Source organism: Rhincodon typus, unplaced genomic scaffold, assembly GCF_021869965.1.
Source record: "Rhincodon typus isolate 14 unplaced genomic scaffold, sRhiTyp1.1 hic_rhity00002661, whole genome shotgun sequence".
Classification (NCBI taxonomy): Eukaryota; Metazoa; Chordata; class Chondrichthyes; order Orectolobiformes; family Rhincodontidae; genus Rhincodon; species Rhincodon typus.
The window spans coordinates 11,864-21,744 of NW_025968299.1; the positions used below are offsets into that span (position 1 = coordinate 11,864).

The 9,881-nt window shown below is 43.5% G+C and overlaps 1 long non-coding RNA gene across 1 annotated transcript in view; it reads right to left on the reverse strand.

Moving 5' to 3' along the window:
• Positions 1 to 9,859, reverse strand: part of LOC109923202 — a 15,665-nt gene extending 5,806 nt beyond the window's left edge. The window contains exon 1 of the long non-coding RNA XR_007261395.1: positions 9,114 to 9,859. This is a non-coding gene — a long non-coding RNA (uncharacterized LOC109923202). The remainder of the gene's footprint in view (positions 1 to 9,113) is intronic.
• Between the last annotated feature and the right edge of the window lie 22 nt (positions 9,860 to 9,881).

Below are 9,881 nucleotides of genomic sequence, written 5' to 3' on the forward strand. Positions count from 1 at the left end.
CCAGTAAAGGTGAGTGTAGGTGGGGAGCCTTGACCTGTCCGTCCTCCCTGGACTGACCTATCCCCTCCCTAACTCCCCACCTACACTCACCTTTACTGGCCCCATCCCCGCCTCTTCGACCTGTTTGTTTCCTCTCCACCTATCCTCCCCTCTATCCATCTTCTATCCGCCTCCCACTCTCTCCCTATTTATTTCAGAACCCCCTTCCCCTCCCCCTTTTCTGATGAAGGGTCTAGGGCCGAAACGTCAGCCTTTCTGCTCCTATGATGCTGCTTGGCCTGCTGTGTTCATCCAGCCCTGCACCTTGTTGTCTTTAATGTTTTGGGTCCAGTTACACTACTTCAGAACTCTGAACTGCCTGCTTAGCTGCATAAAAGAGGAAAGGCTGCCATATCCTGGCCAACATTCGACCCCAACCAATCAACTCAAACACATTGTCTTGTCAGTTTCCCTCTGTTTGTGCGACATACAGGAACAGCACATTGTACAAACTGGTAACTGCTTCTGCATCAAAACAGCTGATATAACTTCAACAGTAAACCATCAGCTCCAGATTAAAGCTTCTGCTATTCACAACTTACAAGTTCCCCTCCAGTCACACACCATTCTGACATGGAAATATATCACTGCTCCATCAGTGTTGCTGGGTCAAAATCATGGAACTCCCTTCTTAAGAGCATTGTGGGTGTTCCTACACCCCCAAAGGACTGTAGCAGTCCAAGTCAGTTCACCACTACCTTCCCTTAGGGCAATCAGGAAAGGACAATAAATGCATTCATTGTTGAAAGAATAAAACCACAAGGCAGACTTGGGCACACGCAGTCACAGACATGCTTCCTACAAGGGTCACTACACTAATCAGCTGGAAACATAGTCCATTTTCTTCAGGATAAGTTTTTGCAAATTCCAGCTCCCTGACTTGTCATCAGACCTCAGATTAGCTGAGAGGTTATATTTTTTTGGAAAATGCTGAATTGGCTGGGCCTCTTGCCGAGAAAGAAGACTGGAGTGGTGACCTAAAGACTGTTGTTATGCTTCACTGGGCTGCTCACTGGAAACCAAGTCCCACTATTCCCAGAGTCATCACAAAGATTTTAACAAATACACAGAATTCTAGGCCCCGGATGACAAAATACAGCTCAGGTTTCTGTACTTAACAGGGATTACTATTATTTATAACTAAATTGACTAACTTCAGGTAAACAATTATGAACCGTCAGCAAGTAACTGTAAATTAAAACTCTAATCCTATATAAACTCTCCTTTACACACGCACAAAATTAAATGGGTGTTTATAAGTGAGGAAAAGACTGGGAAGGCAGCTGGGTTTCTATTAATAGATAAAAGATAGTTCTTTTGCTGAATGCTGCTTCATGGTCTTCCTTCTTCAGATACTTTCACATGTTTGCAGGAGCAGGGGATGATGGGTTCACACAAAAATATCTCTGATTTATTAAAATTCACAGCTTACAGCAACTCAAGGAAAAATGAATAAACTGGCATTCTTCAGGCTTAAGTTGGTTTTTACTGCTGACAACAGAAAGAGCTCTCGAGCTGATGGAGATCTAAAGGCTTCTCTCGCTGTCTTGTTCACAGACTCAAGCTATTCGATTAACTGGGATTCAATCTGGTAGCTGTTGTCAGGCAGGCAGCCATTGTCGTAACTGTCACTAGGCCGTAGATCAATCAGATACTTGTTGCTGCTCAATCTATTTGTACATGCCCTTGGTCCAGCTTGTTTGCACCTTCTCCTACAACTGCTTAAACCTACAACTGCTGGAGTCCGAGATAACACAGTGTAGAGCTGGAGGAACACGGCAGGCCAGGCAGCATCAGAGGATAATGGAAGCTGACGTTTCGAGTCAGGACCCTTCTTCAGAAAGGGTCAGCTTTCCTGCTCCTCTAACGCTGCCTGGCCTGCTGTGTTCCTCAGCTTCACACTGTGTTATGCTTAAACCAGCAGCTGTGTAAACAGTACAGTACCCACAATGAGTGGCAGATTACTTGTTTTCAAAACATGAAGTAATCCTTCAGTAATACTTTATTTTTAAAACATCCTTTTCCCTTTTCTACAATCAAAAATACAGAAAAGACACATTACACCGTTACATTTTTACACTTAAAATTGGGAGGAGTTAAACATATACTTCTTTTCTTTGTGGGGGAGTCCAAAATCAGAGGCAAGTAGGAGTCAATTAATTAATTCAAATAATCAAATGAATCTGGAATACAACACGAGTCGAAGGGTTCTTGTAGGGCTGTGGTACTGTCCCTACCTCCAAGCCAGGAGGCTCACGTTCAAGTCCCACCTGCTCTGGAGGTGTCTCGTAACATCTCTGAACAGATTGATTAAATAGCATATCTACAATATGAGTCGTGATAATGGTGACCTTGTGACTATCAGAGGAAACCACAAGTCTGGAACATATTGCCTGACAGGTTGGTTGAGTCACAGTGTCATACAAGAGTCAACCAAGCAAATATAATCAAACTAATAAATCCAACAGAAACTGAACAACTTCTTCTATACTTCAAAGACTCTGCAATACTCAATACTATTTAAAGTGTTTGAGGCAAACCAAAGAGATGCTTCTAAAGGCAGGCTATGGGTTCCACGGTGTATTGATGAGCACTCTGGCCTGATTTCAAATCTTGGTGGAACCTCATTTCTTGAAGTCAGTTGGCGTAGCAGTAGTGGAGGAGATTCTCAATAAATGTCTGAGGATCATGGCCCAGATCAAGTTCAGTCAGAGCAGCAGCAGCATTGAAAAAGGCTGACCAAACTGACATCAGCACAAAGCAGAGAGATGATAGGTAGGTATTGGAACAATTTATTCCTCCACTTTAAGCTACATTAAGGAAAGGGAAGAGTTTTAGCTTCTTTACAAAAGGAAACTTAAGCAACTTGCAAATTGGCTTAAACTTAGGGTAAATATTTCAATTAAAGGTGTGGTAGAGAAGCTCAGTTTCACGTATTGCATGGCTTGCAGTTTATGGAAAATCTCAGAAGCTCCTGGCAGTCTGGAGGACCACATCTACAGGAAGTGCCACTAGTCTGAACAGCTCAAGTGCTTGGTTTATAAGCTTGACCATAGGCCTGAGGCACAGCGATGCATATATGAGACTGAACATTATTTGGATAGCATGATTTTAGATGCAGTCACCAAGCAGCTTTAGAAAGTCAGGGAAGGAATGGATGACCAGTCAGAAGGGTCGCAGACAGTGAGGGAGTTATGTGTAACTAACTGCCTGAAGGGGCAGTAGACGCTGACACCTTTACAACATTTGAGAAGTATTTAAGAGGATCACTTGAAATGCAAAAACAGACAAGGCTACTGGCCAAGTGCTGGAATATGTAACTTGAATAGATAGGTGCTTGATGAGTGATATGGACACAATAGGTAGAAGAGCCTCTTTCAGTGCTGAAAAGTTATGGTTACATCTACAACTACGCTGTATGAAGATGGGTATATTGATCAGGCGAAATGAAGGAAGGACAGGCAAAAAGGCATATACAAAAAGACCATAAGTATGATCTGAATGGACTGTATCCATGTAATAAATCTTGTAACGGAGTACAGACAGGGACCTTCTGGTGTAGCATTACTCTGGATTAGCTTGCTGAGCAATCAGGGAACCTTCCCACCATTAGCAAGTCATTGGGGTAGAATCAATTGTCATGAGGGGTCAACGTGTTGCAGTACAGCTGTCTTCCCTTTGTGGCAGGCATGGCATATCTGAACCAGAACAGCAGTCTGGAGGAAACCGATAGCAGAAAGACAAAATTGGGTGAACCCTTGTTGGGAGGTGGCGTGTTGCACATCTGATACCAGTCACGCTGCTTGAACAAACAACCTTTCTTGGAACTTTCAAATCAGAGGGACCACGTACAAATATTTCTCTGGTTATCAAGACTTCAGGAATTTCCTGCTACCCTTTCAGTAAAATCAGGACACACCCCAAACTGAAAAGGAAGAACTGGCTCACAATGAATTGCAGTGAGCTAAACAAACACTTCTTTATGGCCTCTATTCAATATCTCTCGCCCCAACTCCTAATGTCCCACTATTAATCTTTGCTAACATTTAGCACCACCTAAATATACCGCTGCAAATGCATAATGACCCAGTTCTCTCACATCGCCTTCTGTTGTATTAAGCTCTTCCACAAAATAAATCACTCTGTAGATCTCTAATGACTGTCTACACACCCAATATCACATCACTGGGGACCTGTAATGATTGCATATACTGGTTGAAATCTGCACTGACTCAATCTGAAAGCCCTTTAAGGCCTCACTAATCTGTAAATGAAATGCCCAAATTGAATTGTACTCTTATTTCCTGCAGCCACTGCCAAGAGACATCACACAACTTTCAGCAGATAAAAACATCCAGAATACATGAAAAATTAAACCCATCTTAGACAGCCAGGCAGTGTGCCTCAATAATGCACTGAAATATCATCCTAGTCTACGTCTATATACTCAAATGCGGAGAGGAGGCTAAACGTTCAGTCCTTGAAGTTTGACCTGCAACTTTTAAGTCAGACAGAGGTCTGGAATTTGAAATCATTAAAATCTTCACATTATTGTCATTCAAAGATGGCTGCTATAATCATGTGACTGAACCTAGATATAGCCTTCCAGAAGCTTTTCAAAAGGCACCATTAACAGACAGCTAACAGCCACGTACTGTCCGATGAGTCTGAATTGTTAACTAATATAAAAAAAACCAGAAAACTGTTCTGAGGAAGGATCACTGAACCCAAAATGTTAACAATAATGTTTCTTCACAGATGCTGCCAGACCTGCTGGGCTTTTCCAGCAACTTCTGTTTTGTTCCTGAATTGTTAACTGTTGTGCACTTATCTGCTGCAGAGATGATCGGCTCCAAGAGAAACCCTCGCATAATGGCAGTTTAAGTCACACCCATCCTACAAGAATGTATTAATGACTTTCCACTTAACCTCTGGATATGGAACACAGATAGATGGCTATCTTCAAGGCATGCTTTTGTCTCAATGGTAGCAGCTTCTCTCCCAATAGGCTTAGTCATGTTGGCTCCAGAATTGAACTCAGCTGCCTTTTAACACATACAATGTTGTAACCACAGACAATTCAGAGATCAGCACTGCTCCATACAACATCTATTGACAATGTCAAAACCCCCGACGCCAGATTTCAAAAAGAAGCCTCTGGCCAAAGTAGCAACAATTTGTATTCATAGTATCATAGAATCCCTACAGTGTGGAAACAGGCCCTTCAGCTCAACAAGTCCACACTGACCCTCACAGCAACCCACCCAGACCCATCCACCTATAACCCACCTAAACCACACATCCCTGAACACTATGGGCAATTTAGCATGGCCAATCCACCTAGCCTGCACATCTTTGGACTGTGGGAGGAAACCGGAGCACCCAGAGAAAACCCATGCAGACATGGAGAGATCATGCAAATTCCACACAGACAGTCACCCAAGGGTAGAATGGAACCCAGGTCCCTGGCACTGTGAGGCAGCAGTGCTAACCACTGAGTCACTGTGCTGCCCCAGCAGGCCATCTGGTCCACACTAACCCTCCAAAGAGCATCCCATCCAGGCCCAACCCTCTACCCTATATTTCCCATGGTTAATCCACCTTGTCCACACATCCCTGAACAATTCAGCATGGCCAATCCACCTACCCACACATCTTTGGACTATGGAAGGAAACTAAAGCCTTATTTTATCAAAAGAGTGAAGCAAAAGTTACACTTCAGAAAATGCTCCTCAGAAGACTTGGACGCTTTTAAAGAAAAGAAACTGACTACAACTCTATAACTGTTGGTTAGTCAACCAACCATCCCAGAAAACAATTCCAATCCCTGTACACCTGCATTTCCCATCCACGAGGAGCTTGAACAGTTCATCAATTTTACTAACACCTTTCACCCCAACCTCAAGTTCACCTGGACCATCTCTGATACCTCTCTCTCCTTCCTGGACCCCTCTGTCCCCATCTGTAGTGAACGCCTCGAATCCGACATCTATTTCAGCTACCTAGACTAAACCCACCTTCCTGCAAGAATGTGATCCCCTACTCCCAATTCCTCCGCCTCCGCTGCGTCAGCTCCCAAGATGGGGCGTTCCACTCACGAACATCCCAGATGTCCTCTTCCCCTTCAGTGGTTGAAAATGCTCTCGACCGCACCTCTTACATTTCCCGCACCTCTGCCCTCACATCCCCTCCCCTCAACAAAAATAAAGATAGAATTCCCCTTGTCCTCCTACATCACCCCACTAACCTCCGGATTGAACATATCATTCTCCGCTACTTCCGCCACCTGCAATCTGACCCCATAACCAAGAATATATTTCCTTCCCCACCCCCAACTTGCCTTCCGTAGGGACCACCCTCTCCGTGACTCCCTTGTCCGCTCCACACTCCCCACTAGCCCCACCACACCCGACACCTTTACCCTCAACCGCAGGAAGTACTACACTTGCATCTTCACCTCCCCCCTCACCTCCATCCAAGGCACCAAACAAACCTTTCACATCTGACAGAGGTTCACCTGCACATCTGTCAACGTGGTCTATTGCATCCGCTGCTGCCGGTGTGGCCTCCTCTACATCGGGGAGACCAAGCGGAGGCTCAGAGACTGCTTTGTAGAGCGCCTGTGCTCTGTTTGTGACAAACGACAACACCTTCTGATCGCGAAACATTTCAACTCCCCCTCTCACTCCCTGGACGACATGTCCATCCTGGGCCTCCTCCAGTGTCACAATTTTCCTCCGGAAACTGGAGGAGCAGCACCTCATATTCCACCTTGGGACCCTACAACCCAATGGTCTCAATGTGGACTTTATCAATGTGGACTTTACCAGTTTCAAAATCTCACCACCACCGGCCTCATCCCATGACCAACCCTCCCTCTCATCCCCGTCTACTTGACCTGACACAACCTGTCCATCTTCTCTCCCAGCTATCCGCTCCTCCCACCTCACTAACCAATCCCCACCACTGCCTACCTGCATTCACCTATCACCATCCCAATTACCTTCCCCAGCCCCACACTTCCTCTCTATTTATTTCTGAGCTCCCTTCCCCCACCCCCATTTCTGAAGAAGGGTCCCGACCTGAAACATCAACTTTCCTGCTCCTCTGATGCTGCCTGGCCGCCTGTGTTGCTCCAACTCCACACTCATCTCTGACTGCAGCATCGGCAGTTCTTATTATCCCCAGACTGTTAAAATCTAGTTTTAGTCTTTTGGAATTCCATCTCAAAAGCAAGGACGTTTTTAAACTAAATAAAAACACCAAAGATCTGCAGATGCTGAAAATCATTTGTAGTTAAGTTGTTGCCAATTGAATAATCTCTTTATCGTTACAGATTCTAACTCCCCACGTATGTTTGTAAGCCTTTGTCCAATGGTGGCAAAATAAATGCAACTGTTGTTCTAACTTTATCACAGTGTTGTTACGGTCTTCACAAAGTCATAGCCCACAAACAGAGGGAATGGGAGAATTATGTTCCCACCATTTTAGAAAAACAGTGGGAAAAATCAATTCACAATGTTCTTACAGACAGGCGGTAAGAATGTGGGAGCAAAAGACCAGAGAAGTACAGATGCTGGAAATTAGAAAACGAAAACAGAAATTGCTGGGAAACCTCAGCAGGCCTGGCAGCATCTGTGGTGAGACCTGCTGAGTTTTTCCAAGAACACAGAGAGACTTGATCTAAAGCTTGTAATCTGTCTAACACATGTAATGTAAATGAAGCTTCTCCCACTCACACAAAGCTATGCCAACTGGAGAACTCTTTTCTTAATTATTCCTGACCATCCCTGCCAAGAGTTATCCCAGAACTTTGTTACATGACCCCTCCCTAATCTCCAATGAGTCATGAACACAGCCCAATCTATCACACAAACTAGCCTTCCATTCATTGACTTCATCTATACTTCCTGCTGCCTCAGGAAAGCAACTAACGTAATCGAAGATTCCTCCCACCCTGGTTATACTCTCTTCCATCATGCAGAAGATATAAAAGTTTGAATACAGGCATGAACAGCTTCAAGAACAGTTTCTTCCCCATTGTTGTTAGACTTTTGAACAGACCTCTCAAATGTTAATGTTGATCTCGCTCTCTGCACCTTCTCTGCAGCTGTCACACTGTATTCTGCATTTTATTCTGCTACTTGATGCAATTTGTATGGTATGATCTGTCTGTACAAAACCCAAAACAATATTTTTCACTGTATCTTGGTACATGTGACAACAATAAATCAAATCCAATTATTCATATGGCCCAGCAAGATGCCTCTGGATCCTTCCAAAGCAAGTTAGAGCCATGATTTTCAGTTCAATCCCCAACCTCAATCTCACCTGTTTCCTTTGCAAAACAGTTTGAGCTGTTCTAATGCAAGGTGGGCTATGATTGAAAAAGTACCCAAAACTGTGCAATAAACCTAATGGTGCTAATTGCTAGGATAGAATGATACATCAGTTAGAGATCTGGTTCACTAGAGACAGGAGTAGCTCATTAAGTTCAAGACAGTTCTGCTAACCTTAGAAGGACAAAATGCAACCACTTCCATTAAACTTTGAGCCTGTAATTGTTGAACCTACTGCACTGGCAGTGCTTGCTCAGCACATCCCACTTCATCAGACAATTGGCCAATGTTGGAATTTAAAGTGATGCTTGATGACGTGATTTGATACTATGACTGGATCAGTAGCATGGGATTTTGCACTCTCATATGAATTTGTGAGCACAACTGATTTTGTAAATGTTCAGATATTGATTCTGATACAGAAAGCAGCATGAGAGAATATTGCAGGAAATGGCATCATCAAGACAGCTACTTCATCGAGAGGAAATTCATGTTGCTGCCGTGACAGAAAGGTTAGGAGTACTATAATTTAGTGGATTAATAGAGAAGGCAGTTCTCAAACTCCTCCAGGAATATCAATTCAATTACTAATGAACCATATTAAAATGCAGCATACAAAGAATTCCACAATCAAGATAATATCAGTACTTAGTGAACTCAATACAATTTGTAATCATGTCGGTCATTCAATTCCAGCATTTTAATTTGTCAGCCAGCATGTGGAAGCTCACTCACCTGAGTCAGCAGATTGTAGATTTCAAGAAATACTGTGGATCCAGGATGACACTCCAGTGCAGTTCTGAAGCAGTGCTATGCTGTCAGAAGAGTCACCATTCAGATAAGACATTAAACCAAGACCCTATCTGCCCTTACAGGTCTTAAGCATAGTTCTAATTTCAAGAGGAGGGGGAATTCTCTCAGCATCTTAGTTTATCATTATTTAAACAGATTATCTACTCATTTGTCTCACTAATGTTAATGGAATCCTGTTATGCATAAATTAGCTATTGCATTTCTTACATTACCTGTAATGGCACTTCAAAAATATTTATTTGGGTGTAAACTCCTTTCAGATATCCTGAGGATATGAACACTGCTACATTTCCCATCTTTTTCCATTCAGTGTGGTGCTTGGCAACACAAGAGTGGGCACTGATAACTTGCTAGGCTACATCTGCAACATTCCGTACCAAAGGCTGAAGATTTCTGCATTGCAAGAGTGCACTGTGCTAAAAAAAGAGTCCCAGAAATTCTGAAATACTGAGTGATATAAATAGTGGCATGGGGTTGTGAGCAAACTGAGACTAAAATTATCCTGAGTTTGACTTTATCTCTTCTCAAGGCCTGAGCTACATCTGCCCCTAACTGCCAAACATAAATTGGTGATGTTCCTTCAAGACAGCTTCCTTGCGAACTACCAACTGGAGAAGGGGGGCATTCAGCCCCTCCAGCCTGCGATCGAGCTCAACAAGATCGAGCTCAACAAGATCGAGCTCAACAAGA